This window comes from Crocodylus siamensis, chromosome 9 (assembly GCF_052110815.1).
Source record: "Crocodylus siamensis isolate JL-2025a chromosome 9, ASM5211081v1, whole genome shotgun sequence".
Lineage (NCBI taxonomy): Eukaryota > Metazoa > Chordata > Crocodylia > Crocodylidae > Crocodylus > Crocodylus siamensis.
The window spans coordinates 49516722-49539188 of NC_143403.1; the positions used below are offsets into that span (position 1 = coordinate 49516722).

The 22467-nt window shown below is 51.5% G+C and overlaps 1 pseudogene across 1 annotated transcript in view; it reads right to left on the reverse strand.

Annotated features, from left to right (window-relative positions):
- Positions 1–6372: 6372 nt before the first annotated feature.
- Positions 6373–22467, reverse strand: part of LOC149857527 (uncharacterized) — a 73363-nt pseudogene continuing 57268 nt past the window's right edge. Inside the window, exon 4 of the transcript XR_016444342.1 lies at positions 6373–7359. The product of XR_016444342.1 is annotated as an uncharacterized LOC149857527 (transcript). The remainder of the gene's footprint in view (positions 7360–22467) is intronic.

Below are 22467 nucleotides of genomic sequence, written 5' to 3' on the forward strand. Positions count from 1 at the left end.
AGGCTCAAGAGAGGAGAGGAGGATACTTGGTATGCTGCCAGGAAGCTGATGGGCAATTGATTAATGAATGATGTCCTTAAGGCTCCCTGAATCCCTCTGGGAGGCTGGATCTCATTCCATTCTCTAAGATGCTCTTTTCTTTTCTTCTTTCTCTTTTGAATGCAATTTTTTCTTTTCTCTGAAAGGACAATGGGCAATGAAGAACAAAATGTAGAGAAGAACTGGAGGAATCAGAGAGGGGCCATGAAGAGTAGCACAGAGATGGCAGTTTTGTACCAAGCTGGCCCTAGTGGGGAGAGATGAGCATGCCAGTACAAGGCAGGCACTGGAAGGGGGAGTCTGTGATGAATTAAACTTCTTAGCGAACAGGACAGAAGTGAATTAAGTAGGTGCTGTGTAGCCAGTGTTGGAAGGAAAGACCAGATTCCAAGCCGGAGCGTAGATCAGTCAATAGCACCAAGCCAGTGAATGTCACTTCATGGGTTCAGAGTGGCACACACACAACATGGACTGGCCACTACTGGTACACCATACCCTTGTGCCATTTTAAACACACCCAGAACACACTACTTTGAGGCACCTGGGTGGGATGATGGGGTGTGTTCTCAGAGGGCATCGCAGCAGAATGACTCAAGACAGCACTAAGGGCATCTCAGGGCAAGGATTCAGAACAGGAACCAGACAGCCTGGTCTGAAGCCCCTGACCTCACCGTGCTTAGACTAGCCCAGAGTCTTTAATAGAGAATGGTCCCAGCTTCTAATGCAAAAACAGCCTAGATGGTTCCTAGAGAATCCTTTGCTGTGTAGGGAGAGGGATCAGTGCTGCAAGCTTCCCTACCTGGCAAAGGGATGGAACTGCAATGGGAGTGACTGAATCCTCAGGTGTAAGGTCTGCAAGTTACCTGAAGTTTATTTTCTACCTATGGGGACTTTTTATCATCTTTAATTTTCCCTGAACCTGAGGAAGGGTGGGTGTGCCCAAAAGCTTGCAGAAAAAGATAATGTTTTTGAGATTTCTTAGTTGATCTAATAAAAGGTATCATCTCTGAACCAAGACTTGTAGAGTTTTGCATTTCTTCAGGTCTGCAGAGAGGCTTCCAACTGAGCCACATGCTTCTAGCAACTGAGTCAAAGGGGAAATCCCTCTCCACTTACAGGGGAGACTGCCAGCCTACCAGCCATGTGGGAACTTCTTGCAGTCTGGGCTGGGGGACATGCACACACACTAGGTCCAGCAGCCAGGCTGGGGGACACGTGCACACATTTTGCTAATTGCTTGCCTGCTCAGGGAGGCAGACACAACAGCTGGTGTTTGCTGTACAGGTGCCCTCCTGCAGGTCACAGTGCAGGGTGTGCAGGGGAGGCCTTTCTTAATTTAGAAATACATAGATGGCTGCAATGAGGAGTGCAGAACTGCCTGCTCTCCCCCAGGGTCAGTGGCACACCTCTTAGCTCTGCCTATGACCTTTTGCAGAAAGGTCACCCACACAGTCATGCCACCCACAGTAACTTGGGGTGGCTCATTGCCTCCCTCTAGTGCAGTGGATTTAATTTTTTCCACCTTTTTTCATTTGCAGACCCCTAAAAAAAAGTCAAACGAGAGTGCAGACCCCTTTGAATTGTAAATGTGGGTATTAATATACTTTTGATTGATCACAGTTATTTTTCACAGACCCTTTAGACATAGCCTGCAGACCCCCAGGGGTTCATGGACCACAGGTTGAGGACTACTGCTCTAATGGCTACAGCTCATATAGAGGTTTTGGTGTCAGTCACTGCCTCTGACCCAGTGGTCCTAGTTTTTTAGGAGAGGTTCATGATTTTATCTTGCTGGTTTCTTGGGTCTGGATTGAGGGCATCACTACAAATCCACCAGGGTGATAGTGTCATGCTGTATGTAGCTGGTGAAGCAGATAGGTGGGATTCCTTCTTGAGCCCTGCTGGAGACCAGGGAAGGCCCTGGAACACGAGATCTGTACTGTAGCTGGTGCCCTACATCCTTGGTCAGAAAGTAATTGAATAATGACCACCTCTGTGCTGGTGTGCAGCAAAGGGTGTGAGGCTCATACCCTGGCACACAGTCCCTGCTCCCTTCTAGGTCATAGTTTCATAATTTCTTGGGTGTTAGGGTCAAAAGGGACCTCAACAGATCATCAAGTCCGACCCCCTGCCCTGGGCAGGAATGAGCACTGGGATCATATGACCCCAGCCAGGTGCTTGTCCAGTCTCCTCTTAAAGACCCCCAGGGTAGGGAGAGCACCACCTCCCTTGGAAGCCCATTCCACATTCTGGAAACCCTTACTGTGAAGTTCTTTCTGATGTCCAACCTAAATCTGCTCTCTGTCAGTTTGTGGCTGGTGTTTCTGGTTATTCCAAGGGGTGCTCTAATAAACAAAGCATCTCCTATTTCTTGCTGCCTCCCGCCTCCCCAGTGAATTTGTAAATGGCCACAAGATCCCCTCTCAGCCTTCTCTTGCGGAGGCTGAAGAGATCCAGGTTCCTCAATCTCTCCTTGTAGGGCCTTACCTGCAGGCCCCTAACCATACAAATGGCCCTCTTCAGGACCCTCTCAAAGTTATCCACATTTCTCTTGAAGTGAGGCACCCAGAACTGGATGCAGTACCCCAACTTTACAGGTGGGATAGAGAAGGAAGGAAAGGTGGGGATGTGGCGCTGTATGTCAAGGAGCACTACACATCCTCTGCCAGCAGAATGGGGTCAGAGGAGGGGCAGGCTGAAGTGCTCTGGGTCAAGATTCAAGGTGGCCGTGGGGAGAGCAATTTGATGGTGGGAGTCTACTACAGACCCCCCAATCAGGAATTTTTGGGCCAGCTTTCAGAGGCACTTAAGGCAAGGGATGTAGTTGTCATGGGTGATTTTAATTACCCAGACATCTGCTGGGAGGAACAGTCAGCCAGGACGGACCGTTCCAGGAGGTTCCTGGCTGAGATACAGGACCTCCACTTAATTCAGGAGGTATACGGTCCCACCAGAGAAAATGCCCTGTTGGACCTGGTCCTGGCCACAGGCGATGACCTGGTAAGGGGCCTCCAGGTTCCTGACCACCTGGGCGATAGCGATCATTGCTTGCTGGAATTCACCATCCAGCGCAGGGTGTCAAGGGCATGCAGCAAGGCGGTAGCCCTAGACTTCAAGAGGGCCAGCTTCAACGAGTTGAGGAGATTAGTGGGAGAGGCGCTGGGGTTCCCGAGAGCAGGGGAACTCAGTGCCCAAGATGAGTGGTCGATCCTTAAGGAGATGATACCCAGGGCACAAGGAGTGACCATCCCAACAAAAAGCAAGGGGGGCAAGAGTGCCCAAAAGCCCCCCTGGCTCACCAAGGGCGTCCGGGAATGCCTGATTGCCAAAAAGGCGGCGTACACCCAGTGGAAGGGGGTGCTATCTCCAAAGAGGAGTATACCTCCTCTGCTCGGGCCTGTAGGGGGGCTGTCAAGAAAGCTAAGGCGGACATAGAGCTAGGACTAGCGTTCAAGATCAAGGATAATAAAAAGTCCTTTTTCAAATATATAGGGAGGATGAAGAAGGCACCGGGTAATGTGGGGCCCCTGAAAAGTATACTGGGCAATCTGGTGGTTGCGCCAGAGGAGAAAGCGGAACTCTTTAACCAATTCTTTACCTCCATTTTCTTGTGCAGGGACCGGGACTTCCCCACTGTGATGCCAGACGGACTTGAGGGGAACGCCTCCAGACTTCAGGTTGGGGAGGACCAGGTTAGAGAGCTTCTGGAGGGGCTGGACGTGTTCAGGTCAGTGGGTCCAGATGCTCTCCACCCCAGGAGGTTGAGGGAGCTAGCTGGGGTTATTGCAGGGCCCTTGGCATGGCTTTACAAGCACTCATGGTGCTCGGGATAGGTGCCAGATGATTGGAAGATAGCTAACATGGTCCCCATCTTCAAAAAAGGGAGGAGGGAGGACCCGGGCAACTATAGGCCCATCAGTCTTACCTCAATCCTAGGGAAACTCTTTGAGAAGATCCTCAAGGAGCACATCTGTGATGGGCCGGCTTCAGGGATGATGCTCAAGGGCAACCAGCACGGTTTCATTAGGGGCAGGTCATGTCAGACCAACCTGATTGCCTTTTATGAGCAGGTCACAAAGGCAATGGATGCAGGTGTCGCCGTGGATGTAGTCTTTCTAGACTTCAGCAAGGCCTTTGACACCATCTCCCACCCCATCCTCATTAAAAAACTAGGCAACTGTGGCATTGATGTCTACACAGTCAGATGGATTGCAGATTGGCTCAAGGGTCGTACTCAGAGGGTGGTGGTGGACGGGTCATATTTGACCTGGGGAGAAGTGGGCAGCGGAGTCTCCCAGGGCTCGGTCCTTGGGCTGCGCTGTTCAATTTCTTTATCAGCGATTTCATAGTTTCATAGTTTCTAGGGTCGGAAGGGACCTGAGCAAATCATCTAGTCCAACCCCCTGCCATGGCAGGAAAGAGTAATGGGGGTCAAATGACCCCAGCAAGATGTTCATCTAACCTCCTCTTAAAAGCCCCAGGGTAGGAGCCTGCACGACTTCTCTTGGAAGTTGGTTCCAGACCCTAGCTGCCCTGACTGTGAAGTAGCGCCTCCTGATATCTAACCTAAACCTACCCTCAGCCAGCTTGTGACCATTATTCCTGGTCAATTCTGGCGGTGCTCGGGGGAACAGTGACTCCCCCAATGCCTGCTGGTCCCCTCTGACTAGTTTATAACCGGCCACAAGATCCTCCCTCAGCCTTCTCTTTTGGAGGCTGAACAGGTTCAGGTCCCGTAGCCTCTCCTCATAGGGCCTGCCCTGTTGTCCCCTGATGATACAAGTGGCCTCCTCTGGACCCTCTCCATGCTGTCGACATCCCTCTTGAAGTGCGGCGCCCAGAACTGGACACAGTACTCCAGCTGTGGCCTGACCAGTGCCGCATAGAGGGGGAGGATCACCTCTTTGGACCTGCTTGAGATGCATCTGTGGATGCATGACAGGGTACGGTTGGCCTGCCTAACTGCCTTCCCACACTGCCGGCCCATGTTTATCTTGGAGTCAATGATAACCCCAAGATCCTTTTCTGCCTCCATGCTTCAGAGGCTTCTGGGGTGGAAGCAGCACGTCCAGAGCGAAGCACCGCCTCATTCAGCTTCCCGAAGTGCTTCGGTGCCGCCTCAGAGACCCAGCCATAGGGTATAACGGGGCAACAGTAGCATATCTATAACTTTGTTGTTTTTTGTCCAATGTGGATGATGTTTTCAGGGATGGTAGATTCTGCAGAGAGGATAAATCCTGCTAAGTTTCAAGAAGATCGGTGCAGGAACTTGGGGGGAACAGCACCCCAAATTCTTGAAAGCAAAACTCATGTCACATCCAGGCATTACAACATAGCAAGGTGAAAACTACAGGGGTGGTAGCTCATACTGAGGCCACAAAACCTGCCAAGTTTCAAGACGATTGGTGCAGGGGCTTGGGGACAACTGCCCCTCAAGATGCGGACAAACAAAACTGGTGCCACGGGTGCTGTGGGACTGACTGTGTCTGTCTCGGGGCGTGGAGGGGAGACACTGCTGCAGGCCTGGCTGCAAGCTGTTGTGTTACCAGTTGCCAGCCAAACAATCATGATTCACTCAAGAACCAGGGACTCAGGGACCAGCTCAGTACATAGGAGCTAGCTACTACATAATGACTTAATGAACATCAATTAGCACCTACAAAACCAGGCTAAGGAGAGGAAAGACTCAGTACAGACAATCAACTGTCCCAAGACAGAGACAGTCTTGGCACCAGTTTTTCCTGTCACCAGCTAGGGGTGCAGGGCCCCAGACTCCCCCTGCACTGATCTCCTCCACAGTTGGCAGGCGTCACAGCAGGGGCTACCATCCCTGCAGCTGTCACCCTGCTGCGCCTTAGCACTCGCAGTGTTACCCACAGCACGAGTTTTGCTTTCCACAGCTTGAGGTGCAGTTCCCCCCAAAACTCTGCACCTATCTCCTTGAAACTTGGCAGGCTTTGTGGTCCTGGTGAGAGCTACCACCCCTGCAGTTTTGACACCCCTGTGTTGTAACACAGCCATGATAGGAGGTTTGCTTTCAAACATTTGGGGTACAGTTCCCTCCAAGTCCCTATACCAATCTTCTTGAAACTTGGCAGGTTTTGTGGCCTTAGTAAGAGCTACCACTCTGGCAGTTTTCACCCCCCTGTGGTGTGACATACAGCCATGACATGAGTTTGGCTTTCAAGAATTTGGGGTACAGTTTCCCCCAAACCTCTACACCAATATCCTTGAAACTTGGCAGGTTTCATGCTCTCAGTAGAGTCTACCATCCCTGAAAGTTTTATCTAAACAGGACATGAAACAACAAAGTTATAGATATTTCACTGATTCCCCATTATACCCTATGGCCGGATCTCCGAGGAGGCTCCAAAGCTTCAGCTGGATCGAGGCGGAAACCCCGTCTGGAGATCCAGATCAGATCGGATAGGATTGGATCATGGTCATCCAAAGAAGCTGGATCCAAAGCCGGATTGGATCGCTGCCGACTTGCACAGGCCTAGTTGTTTGCCCCCAGGCAGAGCACCTCACACTGGGAAGTGTTAAACTTCATCTGGGTCCAGTCTGCCCAACTCTCCAGCCTGTTCAGGTCTGCCTGTATCATCAACCAATCTTCTGGCATGGCCACACTGTCCCATAACTTGGTGTCATCCACAAACTTGGGCAGCAAGCTTTTCATGACATCATGTCCCAAGATACCCCTTTCATGGAAGTATGGCTTGTGGTGGAAGAAGCCAAAACCTGCATGAAGGCACCAACTCCAGAGGCACAGGTTGACTTTTCTGATGCAGGCATCTTGATGCTGATGGTGGTTGATGAGATCACCTGCACCCCTGACTTCCTAAGCCTGGCCCTCAGAGTCCTACAGTCACTCATGATACAGTCTGGACTACTCCTGGCCACATCATTTGTGCCCACATGGATAAGGACCATGGGATAGTAGCTGGAGGACTGGATGAGGTCAGGAATCCTTGCAGTGATATCCCAGATCCAGGCTCTGGGCAGGCAGCATACCTCCCGTGCCATAGGATCCAGGCAACAGATGGGTCCCTCCATTCCTCTCAGGAAGGAATTGCCTACCATAATGACTCTGTGTCTTTTCCTCCAGCTACCCAGTTGTCCCTCAACCTGCATGATGGTTGTTGTGGCTGCATCTTTCCCTGCTGCATTCTCCTCCAATGCTGCCAGGGCCTCATATCTGTTCCCCAGTTGCACTGGGGAAGTCATCTCATCAGTAGGATAACTGGCCATGGAGGTGACTTTCTTCCATTCAGCTGCATCGGGTCCCTCCCATGTTGTCTCTCCACTAGGTGTCCGATCCTGCAGAGAATGAAAGTACCCGTCAATCTCATCCTCTGCAGCAGCCCCCTTAGCCTGCTAACCTCTGACTGGAGTTCCTTCATTGGCCCCTCCAAGGACTCAAGTTGGGCAAATGTGGGACAGAGGAGGGGACACCTGCTCCCCCCCACCTCCTCCAGGCCTCAGGGGCCCCCCCAGGCAATCCCCACAGACAGGGAGCCAGGGTGCTGCCAACCCTCCCGAGGGCTGCATCTGGGTGGAGGCCTCAGAGGAGCCCTGGGTGGGAGGTATCACCAGGGCAGGGTCCCTGGCTGCATGGGGTGCAGAAGGCAAAATCTTTTTAAGGGGCTGCATAGCTACTGCACGTGACCCCAGGACCTTCCAGAAATTTGTCTCAAATGCTGCAGTCTCTTCATACCCAACCAGGGCTCAGGGCAGACCCTTGCTCTCTGTAACCCAGCAGCACAAAGTGAACACTATGGGGCTGGTCTCCCAAAGTGCCCAGTGACAGATGGGGGTATCTGCTGTGCAGTGGCTCCAAAGAGAAAGGGAGGGGAGGGAGTTTGTGTGCCAGGTGTTGAAACTTAAAGGAAAGGGAGGCACAGAACTCCCATGATGCCTAGGGTGGCTACACCGCCAGGCAATCTGAGCAGGCCAGATCCCTGCATCCAGGGCTCAGCCAAATTAGGTCATACAGTGCGTATCGAATAGGGCTGTTCGAAACAGCACCGTTTCCTTTTGACTTCCATTTCATCATTTCAAAGGGGAAGTGTTTCATTTTGCTGTATCAAAGCACTGTTCTTTTTCATTTGGTCAAAACTATTTTGCTGTTTCAATGTTGTTTCGAAGCATTTTGAAGTGTTGCCCATAGGCTATAAAGGGGAATCACAAAAATGCCTATAAGTTTGTCATTTCTTGCCTGATTTGAATGAAAATTGCAGGGATAGTAGCCCCTTCTGGGGGCATGAAGCCTGCCATGTTTCAAGGAGATAAGTGAATGGGGTTTCTGTGGAACTGCACCTCAAACTGTTCAAAGCAAAACTAGTATCACTTGCTGGCAGCAGCAGCCTGCTGTCAATCCATATGCAGATCCGGGGGCCTGCTCCCCCCCAGGAGGAGTCTGGTACAGCCCTGCATCCCTCCCAGGGGGTGCAGGCCCCCAAATCTGTGTGCAGGATCACAGCAGGCTGTCGCTGCTGGCTGGGGCCAGCACCAGCACTGGGTTCTTCCTGGTGCTCGGCTCAGGCTGCACCAGGCAGACTCAGATGCTGGCACTAGGCCCAGCCAGCAGGGGCAGCAGGTTGTCATCCATATGCTCCACAGCCAGTAAGTGTGGAGCTTTAAAAAAAAAAAAGCCCCGCATTCACTGGCACTGGCAGTGGTGACTGGGGCCTCTCAGCACTCATGGCAGAGTCCCCCCATGCAGCACGGGGCAGCAGAGGGCAGTGGGGATTGCCCCCACTGCCTGGCACCCATGAGGCAACAGCACCATCGCATGGGTGCAGCACAGTTCAGCAGGGTGCTGCATGCTGTCCAGGAGCTGGGGCAGCTCCACCAGTCAGCCAGAGCTCCCAGTTCAATCCCCCACCTCTCTGATCCTTCCCCCACCTCTTCCCCAGGGGTGGGGAGGCATGGCTCCAAGATCTGTGCACAGGGTTTCAGCAAGCTGCTGCTTCCGGCTGGGGAAATAGCCCAGAGCCCCCCGGCATCCCCAGCTGGCAGCAGCAGCCTGCTGTCATCCCGCATCATCCAGGGCCCACACCCCCCAGGAAGAGCTAGAGGAAAGATTGGGGAGCTGGGGAATCAAACTGGGAACTGGGACCTGAGCATTCCTCAGCCCCAGCTCAATTCCCCAGACCCCTGTTCAATTCCCCAGCTCTCTGATCACTTCCCCCAGCTCTCTGATCATTCCTCCAGCTCTTCCTGGGGGGCATGGGCCCCCAGATCTGTGCTGGGTTTCAGCAGGCTGCCGCTGCAAGGTGGAGCCAGTGGCAGCACTGCAGTCTTCCTGGCACTTGGCGGGGGCTGTGCCAAGTGGCTGCCACTGGCCCCAGCTGGCAGCAGCAGCCTGCTGAAACCCTGCATGCAGATCGAGGGCCTGTGCCCCCCAGGAAGAGCTGGGGAATGATCAGAGACCTGGGGAATCGAAGCCGGAGCTCTATGTCAATACCAGAGCAGTCCTTCCCTGCTCTTCCCCCTCCCTCCTTAGTTTCTGTTCAGCTGCAAGCAAGCCCAACTTTGAATCTTGAAATGTTTCAAAACTTTCAAAATGTTTCGTGTGCCCTCATTTCATTCCAAAGCTGTTTTGAAGCCTTTCGTTTCATTTCAATTTCACTGTTTTGAGCTTGAAACGCATCAAAACAGCTTCAAAACAAAACACTTGTCAAAATTTCACACAGGCCTAGTATCTAAGCCTCTCACTGTCAGTGATCCACCACTGCTGTACATCCAGCTCTCAGACTCAGCACAGAGAGAAGGACACTCAGTGAAGAGATAGGATTGTACCCCAAAGCTGTATAACTCCTGGCAGTGAGGGAAGGAGTTCCTTGGGCAGCAGGAGAACTGGAGACCCTGTGATCACAAGGAGACATCTTGCCCCAGGGAGAGGTAGGGGACCTCCTGACTCGTTATACCAGGCTTAAAGCTGCTAGGAGCCACTGAGTCCTGTGTTCTTAGTGAGTGCCTCAGGTTCCCCTGTGCAGGGACGGCTGAGGCTGGCATGGGGAGGAACACACAGCTCCCCTCCTACAGTCCCTGGGCCCCCAGGGTTGTGCTGATAGGGCTGTGGTCCTCACAGGAGCAATCTTAATAGTGCTGTATTCCTATTTGGATCCCTATTTTGAGATGAGACTTTGGGGCATCCCTTTCTACAGCAGGAGCAGGCCTGCCTCACCACCTCTGCCTCCTGCCACTGAGAACGCCACGTGCTCCAGCCCGCCTGCTCCCCATGGCAGCAGCAACGCCCTCCATGTTCCCTATCTCTGTCCTGGCCCAGTGCCTCAGGCTCAGGCACAGTCTGGGCAGTTGTCAGAACCATGGAGAGCAGCACACTGTATGGAAGCTGCTCCTCTGCTCCTGGGAGGCAGGGTCACTGATATCTGGACTGCAGAGCATCACCAAACCCTTCCCTCTGGGTGAGAGGTGGCAGCCTTCATTCCTAAGCACTGAGGTCTCCGAGCTGTCCCTCCATGGCTCTCTTTCAGTGAAGACGAAGAACTGGCCCCATGCTAGTAAGGAGGCAAGCCTCCTCATCTGAGAGACTTCTTGCAGGGGAATTGAGGACTGAGGCACTGCACATCATGGATGGCAACACATACAGACTTGCTGCCTACCATATGATATCCTTACGACATTCCCTTTCCCCATCTCTTCACTGCCTGTCCCATTTGCAAACTTAGAGCCACCAAGCCCACTTCCAGCTAGGGCAGGACTGTTTCCTCCAGTCAGTACTTAAGGCAGCTGAATTTCAAATGACTCAGGATTCAGGATGTCTCCAATGCTCTGATACACTACTTCCCTGTGACAAGCCCTTTCTCTGCCCATGGCACTGTCCTCTTTCTATACTGAAACACCTCCAGGTTTTCTATGTAGATCTACAAGACCTTGGGCATGCATCCCATATCTGCACACCTGGGGAGGGGGAAGTGAGGGGAACTTGGCACCTTGGTGTTGTGGGTCAGTAGAATATGTCACAAGTACACCAGAAGAGTCTGCTGTTGAGTGACAGGGTTGACTGGTCCTCAGCCCTCCCTGGTTTGGTTTCATCCCTGGTTTGGTGCCCAGAGTACTGTTGAACATAAAGAAGCAACACTGTCCATATAAATAGAGTTTTTAATCAGTGCTATCTGGTAGATCAGACCAGCTGGCAGATGGAAAGTGCACAGGAGTTAACATGTCCAAAGTGAGAGAGAACAGAAACATCTTTTATACCTTTGTTATATATTGAATAACTATAGAAACAAATCAGACTCTAATAGGAAACCAATTACCCATCACCATACATACCCATGTAGGTGCACCCTATTTCATTACTGGATATGTGTACCAATTAGTTGTCACCTCATTGTTACACCTCCCTGTCTTCCTGGAAGAAGCTTCACTTGATGTATCATTGTCCAAGTGTGATCTGCAAAGGCCTTGAAACTCCCTGCTCATTATAGTTTTTGGCAGCCCTGCTGGGCCTACTATTATCTTATCTTGATGTTTATCACCTTCTAGCAAGGGAGAGAGAAGGGGGAAATTGGTTAGAACTTCATTAAGCTAAGGAGGATGGGATGAAAGGGGAGGGAGAATGCTAGATGCTGAGGCCTTGTTGATCCAAGATTTTGCTGAAGTCTTAGCAAACCAGTGTCAGAGACACAGGGCTTCTAGTTTATTCAACATACGGCAGCTGGTGGGAATAGGAGAATATAATAAGATGAAGAAGGAGGCCCTCCGAAGGAACAAAGCTAGCACACAGTACTACAGCGATGGTCATTATAGAAAATGGATGGGGAGTATGCCCTTGGGTGGACAGCTAGCTTATTAGGTAGATAGATATTTTCTATGCAGATGTGTTTCTAGCAGATGGTTTTGTGTGTGTGTGTCTGTGCAGGGAAGAAGCTGGTGCCTCCAACCCTATGCACTGATGCATGGTGAAATATCTTGCTGTGCAGTGACTTTTCAGGAACATGCGTTCTGAATACTAAACGAAGGGCTGAAGTCACTGGGGCTGCTGTCCTGAGCTGGCCCTCGGGCTGCACACAGCACCTGAGCGCAGTGTGGTGGGGAGGAGCCTGGCACTGTGCACAGGCTGTTAAGCTCAGGGAAGCATGTCCTGCCCCTCAAAATGTTTCCCATCAGCCAGCTGCTCATAAAGAACAATGACTCTGGGCCCTGCCCCCCGATATGGTCTGTCCCCATGTGTCACTCAGGGAGCTCTCAGTGCTATATAAGCTTTGCCTTCTCAGTTCAAACCCAACTGGAACTTGGAAGGGCCCTATGAAAACTGGGACCCAGAGGCCATAGAGAGAGAAGATGATCATTTCCCTGTGGTGGAACAGTCCTATATACACAGGCTGGGCTGGGCTTGGCACCCCAGCCCATCTGGCAACCTCAGGTCTTTGTTGCTTAGGGGCGGGAATGGTCTATGTTGTGCAGAGCCCACTTCAGTGCAGCCAGAGGAAGTAAGTTTGAAAACATCATATGGACTCTTTCATGCTGACCCTCTTCTCCTGTCCTGCACAGCTCCATCTGCTCCCAGCCACCCCATCCCCACTCACATCTCCTTTCTCATCCCTTGCTCACCAGTACTCCCCCAACCCCATTCTGTTATTCTCCATCTCTCCTGACCAATGACTCCTTCCTTTCTCTTTCTAGCTCCCCACATCAACCTTCTATCATCTCTTATTCCTCTTGCTGCTTTCTCCTAGATTTATCTATTTTGCATCTTTGCTAAGGATTAACCTCTTTGGCTCTTTAAAAAGTTTCAGCAAAGAGACTCTGTGTGTGTGTATGTGTATTAGGAGATTCACACCTCCTTTCTGGTCTCTGTGTAATTAAAAAGTGAGCCTGAAACCAGAATCAACTGGAGCCCAAAGGAGAGAACAATCTTTCCTTTGGATTACAGAGTTCCTTTTGTCCTCAAACTTCCTCTGCACACATGCATACACACATATACAAATATGCACACACACACACAAACACACTCATGTGCACGCACACACACACACACATTGTACCTAACTCAGAAAAAAAACAACACAGTGTATCTTCTGAACACTAAACATTTGCTCACACAAAGAAGTGTGTAAGTCCAGGTATTTTAGTGCCCCTTGGTGACTCCTCGTGACTTATGAGGAGAGGCCGAGGGAGCTTTGCTTATTTAGTCTGGAGAAGAGAAAACCGAGAAGGGATTTAATAGCAACCTTCAGCTACACGAAGAGTGGTTCCAAACAGGATGGAGCTAGACCAGGGTGGGCAAATATATTTTGGCTGGACAGCCACTGAATGACTTTGATGTCCTCTCATGGGCCACATCTCTCTCTCTCCTCCCAACCCAAACTGTCCCCACATGCCCCAATCCACGATATTTTGCCCTGTTTGCAGCTTGCATCAGCTCCCTCTGTGCACACTGGAAGTAGCACCATGCAGGCACTGGCATCAGCTGTGGATGCTGCCGGCAAGTTCCCAGTGGGGACTGGGGGGACCACCTGGGACTGCAGCTGATGTGCTGATGCAGCAACATCAGCTGAGCACCTGGATAGACACCCCATTCCCCACCTGGGACCTGTCGGCAGCATGCAAAGTTGATGCCAGAGCCCATGTGGCACTGCTGCTGGTGTGTGAGTTGATGTAAGCTATGGACAGGGCCAGGACATGCCCATCTGCCTGGCACAATGCAGCAGCCAGAGCCACTGGCTTCCTGCAGGCCAGATCCCATGACTTTACAGCCACCCACCCACAGGCTGGATATAATCAGTTGACAGCCTGAATCCAGCCCGTGGGCCATATTTTGCCCACCCTTGAGCTAGACTGTTCTCAGTGGTGGCAGACCGAACAAGGAGCAATGGTCTCAAGTTGCAGCAAGGGAAGTTTAGGTTAGGTATCAGGGAAAACTTTCTCACTAGGACAGTAGGAAAGCCCTGGAACAAGTAATCCAGAGGTGTTGTGGAATCTGCATCCTTGGAGGTTTTTAGGACCAGGCTAGACAAAGACTTGAGTGGGATGACATAGCTGGAGATGGTCTTTAAGATAGGGGTTGAACTAGATTACCTGCTGAGGTCCCTTCCAACCCTAATTTTCTATTATTCTATGATTCTATGACTTCTATGATAACATTATCAAACACTGTGTTAGTGCTGTGATCTGGCCCCATTCACTCACCCAGTGTTAATCTGAGTTATGTTCAGCTTTGAGGAACCCATCCATATGGGCTGTAATCCTGCAAAGCCACCACAATCTGAGGTGTGGCCATATGACTAAGGTATTCGACTGGGGCCCAGAGATCTGGATTCAGATCCTGACTGTACCGTAGACACTTTCCAGGGCCATTGGGCAGGTGTCTGGATCCCTCCAGTTCCTCAATTTTACCTCTGCAACCTGGGGATAGCAGTCCTCTTTTTGCCCAGCTAGTGAACCTTGATTGTAAGCTGTGGAAGGCAGGGAGGATGTATGTACAATTTCTAATCCAGTGGGGTATTACCGTGATATTACTAATAGTCTGTTCATGCCTGGTCCAAGCTTCAGAGATAATTCCAAAGGACAAAAATTATATGAGCCAGGGAAGGAGTCTTCCCCACTCCCTGGAGCCTCTTGCCTCTTGCCACCAGGCAGGCACAAGTAGAAGAGCCTGTATACAGATTCATCCTGCACTGGCCTAGCAAGTAAGGATAATACCCCTCTGAACTCACTGCCCAGGTCAGACTTCCCTCAAGTCAGATTCTTACAAGTTTCTCAGCCTCCCAGCAACATGAAAAATTCAAAGGCTAAAGCACAGTGTGCCCTAGGATGAATACATTAGTGGCATGAGCTGTCACCATGATCGTATCTGCTTCACCTGCTCATGAGGAGCTGACTTCAGTACCAGCAGCAGCCCCATGTGAAATCCCAGCCATTCCCCACAGTGTCCTGGCTCTGGACCATGGACTGTGTTCTTGCCTTGCAGTCCCTGTCAGAGCAGAGGGAGAAGCCACCAGGGAGGCCCAGGGGTTCCAAGCAGGCTGGTAGAAGGGCAGGGGTCCAGCTCCTAGGGCCCCATTTCCATGGCATAGACTGGGGAGAAGGTTAGCCATATTCACCAGGAGGAAGGCAAATGAACCTCATTAATCAGCCCTAAGCAAATGCCCTGATTGGCAACCTCTAAACACCTTGGAGTGCAAGAAGCTGGGATAGCTTGGGGTGTGAGGGTGAGCAGTTGGTGCAGCCAAAAGGGTCCAGATGGAAGATAGTACAGCAGAGGGAGCACACAGGGGAGATGGGTGGAGGCCTGGGTAAGGGCTGGAAGCAGGAATATGGCCTATGGGCAGTGAGAGTCTGGAGCACGCTAGGAGTGACAGTGAGATGCTCTTGCAGAGTCAGTCAGGGCTGGGGACCAGGGTGGGTGGGAATCCACAGGGCAGGGAGCCCAGAGGGACCTGGGTGCAGTGCTGGGTACACAGGAAGGACAGGTGTAGTGGGGTAGGGAGAAGTCTGGTTGTAAAAGCAAGAAGTGCCAAACACTGGATGTGCCTCGCTCTGTCCATGCTAACGGGCAACACCTGTCCCTTCATTCCCTTTGCAGCCAGGCAGGACCAGGGAAGCATGGCGTCCAGGCTTACCTCACCCTCAGGTTCACTGGTGAGCCCACATCCCTTGCTTCCCACCTCTGGCCCCACCTGTCCCCTCCCCCATCCTGCTCATCGCTCTCTCTTCATCCTCAGCACTGGAGTTGCTCAGCAGCTCAGTGTTATTTGATTGTCTTTAAGGCCCTGCTCAAGGCTGCCAGTGCCATCTGTTTCCCTAGTGACAAGGGCCTAATGAGGCCTATCAGTCACAGCAAACAAGCCGCTGGTGGGCAACAGCAGGAGAGGTAGCTTTCACTTTGCATCTCATTCCAGGTCATCCATCAGTCATTCACCAGACTCAGGGCAAAGGGAGCAGGCTGCAGGGTGGCCCAAGGGACAGGCAGTGCAATACAGGCCCTTTGATCCAAGGCCACCCCTTGCCTAGCTCATGTCTTAAGTGGGAGCTGCCACCATCTGTTAGCTGTTGAATCACCCTCGGGATGGGAGACAATGGCTTGATCTTAGTTGCCAGAAGATTCTTGTCCCTCAGCACATCACCATCCAGACCTTGTCCTTGGTCCAGCAAACCAAATTCCCCTCTTCTGCAGAGCCCCTGGAGGTCAGGGTGGGGCTGTGCCCTGCTGCTGATGCCCCTGTTTGTCCTGAGATGACACTGTGGAGTTGCCAGGGTTGGAGTCTTGAACCTGCAGGGCTGAAGACGGAATTGCCTGGACCAGGAGTGGATGTGCTGAAAACTCAGACACCATAGAGAACTGATGGGCAGGATCCCATGGGAGGCAAGTCCAAGGGGTAAAGGAGTCCAGGGGAGTTTGGCTGCCCCTTAAAGAGGCCACATTAAGGGCACAAGAGCGTATTATCCCAATGGGAAGGAAGGTTGGGAAATGCAGTTGACTGGCTTGACTAAACAGCCAACTCCACAGTGACCTCACAAGTGGAAAAGAACATTGGGAACGAATGACGTGGCCAGGGGCAACCCTGACCGCATTGTGAAGGATTTCAAGGCTCTGGGGGACAAGCTTAAGGAGATGGGGGTGCAGGTGATATTCTCCTTTCTTCTTCCAGTGAGCAGGCAGGGATGGTGACACGAGGCCTGCATTGGCGAGGTCAACCGGCGCGTACGCAGTTGGTGCCACCAGGCAGGCCTTGGGTTCCTAGATAATAACGCATGCTTTCGAGCGGGGGACTTGCTGGGGTGGGATGGGCTTCACCTCTCTCCTAAAGGCAAGCGTGTCTTCTCTTCCAGGTTGGCTGATCTCGTACGGTAAGCTATAAACTAGCCTCATAGGGGGAGGGGGCCACAGGAAGACAAGGAGATACCACCTGAGCAAGACAGGTAAAAAATGCAAGGAGTGCCCAGGTAAGAAACAGGGGTCCAGACAGTCTCCCAAATCGGGGGGTGGCACACGCAGCTAGGCAAGGCCTTAAATGCCTATATACCAATGCTCGTAGTATGGGGAGTAAACAGGAGGAACTCGCCCTCAGAATACCCAGTTCAGACCCAGACATAATAGGGCTTGCAGAAACATGGTAGGATTCATCCCACGACTGGGCAGTTAGCATTAGGGGCTATAGGCTTTACAGGCGGGATACAGAAGGAAGGAAAGGCGGGGGTGTGGCACTATATGTCAAGGAGCAATACACAACCTCTGCCAGCAAAATGGGGTCAGAGGGGCAAGCTGAAGTGCTCTGGGTCAAGATACAACAGGGCCATGAGGAGAGGGATCTAACGGTGGGGGTCTACTACAGACCCCCCAGCCAAAGGGAGGAGCTGGACTGGGAATTTTCGGGCCATCTTGCAGAGGCTCTTAAGGCAAGGGATGTAGTTGTCATGGGTGATTTTAATTACCCAGACATCTGCTGGGAGGAACAGTCAGCCAAGTCAGACCCTTCCAGGAGGTTCCTGGCCAAGATACAGGACCTCCACTTAATTCAGGAGGTACACAGTCCCACCAGAGGAAACGCCCTGTTGAACCTGGTCCTGGCCACAGGCGATGACCTGGTAAGGGGCCTCCAGGTTCTTGACCACCTGGGCGATAACGATCATCGCTTGCTGGAATTCACCATCCAGCGCAGGGTGTCAAGGGCCTGCAGCAAGGCAGTAGCCCTAGACTTCAAGAGGGCCAACTTCAACAAGTTGAGGAGATTAGTGGGAGAGGCGCTGGGGTTCCTGAGAGCAGGGGAGCTCAGTGCCCAAGATGAGTGGTCGATCCTTAAGGAGACGATACCCAGGGCCCAAGGGGTGACCATCCCAACAAAAAGCAAGGGGGGCAAGAGTGCCCAAAAGCCCCCCTGGCTCACCAAGGGTGTATGGGAATGCCTGATTGCCAAAAAGGCGGCGTACAACCAGTGGAAGGGGAATGCTATCTCCAAAGAGGAGTATACCTCCTCTGCTCGGGCCTGTAGGGGGGCTGTCAAGAAAGCTAAGGTGGACATAGAGCGAGGACTTGCGTCCAAAATCAAAGATAATAGAAAGTCCTTTTTCAAATATATAGGGAGGATGAAGAAAGCACCGGGTAATGTGGGGCCCCTGCAAGATCCTCTGGGCAATCTGGTGGTTGCGCCAGAGGAGAAAGCAGACCTCTTTAACAAATTCTTCACCTCTGTTTTCTTGTGCAGGGACCGGGACTTCCCCACCATGATGCAAGACAGACTCAAGGGGAACGCCTCCAGACCTCAGGTTGGGGAGGACCGGGTTAGCGAGCCTCTGGAGGGGCTGGACATATTCAAATCAGCGGGTCCAGATGCTCTCCACCCCAGGGTGTTGAGGGAGCTAGCAGGGGTTATTGCAGGGCCCTTGGCATGGCTTTACGAGTGCTCGTGGTGCTTGGGCCAGGTGCCAGATGACTGGAAGATAGCCAACGTGGTCCCCATCTTTAAAAAAGGGAGGAGGGAGGACCCGGGCAACTACAGGCCCATCAGTCTTACCTCAATCCTAGGGAAACTGTTTGAGAAGATCATCAAGGAGCACATCTGTGATGGGCCGACTTCAGGGATGATGCTCAAGGGCAACCAGCACAGTTTCATTAGGGGCAGGTCATGTCAGACCAACCTGATTGCCTTTTATGAGCAGGTCACAAAAGCATTGGATGAAGGTGTCGCCGTGGATGTAGTCTTTCTAGACTTCAGCAAGGCCTTTGACACTGTCTCCCACCCCATCCTCATTAAAAAACTAGGCGACTGTGACATTGATACCTACAGTCAGACGGATTGCAGATTGGCTGAAGGCTTGTATTCAGAGGGTGGTGGTGGACGGGTCATATTTGACCTGGGGAGAAGTGGGCAGTGGAGTCCCCCAGGGCTCGGTCTTTGGGCTACGCTGTTCAATTTCTTTATCAGCGATTTGGACAATGGGGTGAAAAGCAACCTGTTTAAATTTGCTGATGATACCAACATTTGGGGTGAGGTGAGCACGCTAGTAGGGAGGGAAAGACTGCTGCAAGATCTGGATAGGTTACAGGGGTGGGCTAGCAAAAACAGGATGTGTTTCAATACTGACAAGTGCAGGGTGCTGCACTTGGGCAGTAGTAACCAGCAGCACACTTATAAGATGGGAAACTTCCTTCTTGAGAGCATAGAGGCAGAAAGGGATCTTGGAGTCATTATTGACTCCAAGATGAACATGGGCTGACAATGCGAGGTCACGGTTGGCAGGGCTAACTGGACCTTGCATGCATCCACAGGTGCATCTCAAGTAGGGCCATGGAGGTGATCCTCCCCCTCTATGCGATGCTGGTCAGGCCACAGCTGGAGTACTGTGTCCAGTTCTGTGCGCCCCACTTCAGGAGGGATGTGGACAACATTGAGAGGGTCCAGAGGAGGGCCACCTGCCTGATCCGGGAACAACAGGGCAGACCCTACAATGAGAGACTGCGGGACCTGAAGCTGTTCAGCCTTCACAAGCGAAGGCTGAAGGGGGACCTGGTGACAGTCTATAAACTCACTAGGGGGGACCAGAAGGGTTTGGGTGAGATCTTGTTTCCCCTAGCACCCCCTGGCATAACAAGGAATAACGGCCACAAGTTGTTGGAGAGTAGGTTTAGATTAGACATCTGCAAGAACTATTTCACAGTCAGGGCGGCTAGGATCTGGAGCCAACTTCCAAGGGAAGTGGTGCTGGCTCCTACCCTGGGGGTCTTTAAGAAGAGACTTGATGCCTACCTGGCTGGAGTCATCTGAGCCCAATTTTTCTCCTGCTCAGGCAGGGGGTTGAACGTGAAGATCTACAAGGTCCCTTGCAGCCCGGCTTTTGTGATTCTATGAACTTCATAGAAGGTGGTAACTTGGCCACTTCCCTTCTCCTTGGTCTCAGGGACCCACTGAAATAAAAATCTTCCCTTTGCCTTCTCTATAGAGCTTGGACAGTGTTCAGGGCTTGGGCTGTCTTTCTTTGTATGTCTGTGCAGCAACTAGCCTCCCCTGTACTGTATCTTTCTCCCTGCACTCCCCTCCCAGTCATCCCTTCTCCCGCCTCTTCCCAGTCCATTAAAGAGCTCCATGTCAGACACTTCCTGGCACTTGGCACTTGTATTGATTTTCAGCAGCAGGAACAACAAGGCTGTAGATTTCTTCTCTCATCCTCCAACCAGGAGACTTAATGTTACTGGTGCTGCAGGCCTGTGCCAGCCCAGCAAGGTAATGACATGGTAATGAGTCACGTAAAACAAAGGGAAAGCTTCTGGGAAAGTAGAGGAAAGGCATTAGTCTGGGAGCTGAAAAGTGACACTGGCTCCATGTGTACATACCTTTGTGTGCATGCATGGCTGCATACACATGTGTGCTTGTGCATGCATAGATGTGTATGAATCTATAGGTGAACAGGTGTAAATATTTATATGTGAATGTGCCACATATGTGGGCAGGCACGTGGGAATGCATGAATGTTACTATGAATGTCTGTCTGCATGGGTGCATGCCACTTTACATGTGCAGATATGTGTATGTAAGTATATGCATGTGACTTTGTGTCTCTGTGTCTGTATCTGCATGTGGTCACGTGTGTGCGTGAATTTGTCTGTGGGTTGCCATGTACTCACCTGTATATACAATGTGCGTGGATTTGTGCCTGTGGACTGGTATGTGCATGTGCCTATGTGTGTCTATGAATATGTGTGTGTGTGTGTGTGTGTGCGCACATGCATACTCGTGTGTTGGCATGTGTGTTGCAGGTACACATGTGAATGCATCATGTGTATGAGATTATTGCATGGTTTTGTAAATGTGAGTCTGTCCATGTGCTCTCTGTGATGCCTCTGCCTACTCTGCTCCTCTGCTCCGTGCTCCTTACAGAGGCAAGAGGTAGGTCACCAGGGAGCCCAGTTGGCTTGGAGTAGATGTCTGCTGTTCCCTCTCACTAGCCTCACAGGGCCTGGTGTTTCTCAGTTGGCTCCTTCCTGAGGGGAAGGCTGGGATGGGGGGAATGAGTGGTGTCTGAGGTCTTCTAAAATTCAGGAATTTGAGGAGCAAAGGAATTCCCTATCCCAAGGAAAATCCTGGAAAAATTCATTAAGGAGTCTATGTGCAATAGGCTTGCAGAAGTAGGATTCTGAATGACAGCCAGCATGGCTTCATTGTGGGCAGCTCTTGTTTTACCAATTTCATCTCCTCCTTCGATCAGGTAACTTGCCACCTGGATAAGAGAGAGGAGGTCGACATAGTATACCTAGACTTCCAAAAGACCTTTGATCTGATATCCCATGATGCATGGGAAAATTAAAGGATTGTGGGCTTAACTGCTTGACAGTGAGGTGTGTAGGAAGCTGGCTGTGGGGTAGGACCCAGACAGTTCTAATGCACAGATCTGTGTTGTCCTGGTGGGAGGTGGTCAGTGGTATCCCTCGGGGATCCGTGCTTGGTCCAGTGCTATTCAGCATCTTTATCAATGATTGGATGTGGGGGTAAAGAGCTCACTGGCCAAGCCTGTGGATGACACCAAACTACGGGGGAGCATAGTCATGCTTGAAGATAGGCTGCTGTTACAGACAGACCTAGACAGGTTGGCAAGCTGGGCGGATCAGAACCAGATGAAGTTCAACATTGAGAAGTGTAAAGTGCCCTGTCTGGGGATGAACAATCCCCAACATATTTACAGATTCGGTGGCACCAAACTGACTAGCACTAGGGGTAATGATTGACCATCGCATGAACATGAGCCGTCAGTGTGATGCGGTGGCCAGGAGGGCAAACAATACTCTGGCATGCATCAACCGATGCATCTCAAGCCAGACCAAGGAAGTGATTCTTCAGCTTTACTCAGCATTGGTGAGACTGCAGCTGGAGTACTGTGTCCAGTTCTGGGAGCCACACTTCTATAAGGATGTGGAAAAGCTTGAGGGAGTCCAGAGAAGAGCCACTTGTATGATCAGAGACTTGGAAAGCAAGCCATACAAGGACAGGCTGAGAGACTTGGGCCTCTTCAGCCTGAAAAAGAGAAGGCTGAGAGGGGACTTGGTAGCAGCTTACTGCTACATCAGGGGAATACATCAAGGGCTCGGTGAACAACTGTTCACCAAGGTACCCTTGGGGAAAACCAGGAGTAATGGCCACAAACTCCTGGAAGACCATTTCAAGTTTAACACTAGAAAAAACTTATTTAAAGTGTCCAGACTGTGGAATAAACTCCCCCCAGAAGTGGTGCAATCACCTACCCTGGAAATCTTCAAGAGGAGACTGAATGGTCACCTCGCTGGAGGCATCTGACCCCAGCTGACTTCCCTGCCTATTGCAGGGGGGCTGGACCTGATGATCTTGCAGGGTCCCTTCCAGCCCCTAACAAAGTAACAATCTATCTATGAACTGGCCCCTTTCCTGGCTCACACTTGTGCAAGTGGCAAGAAAAGTGGGGGACGGTAACTTGGCTAGGGAAACA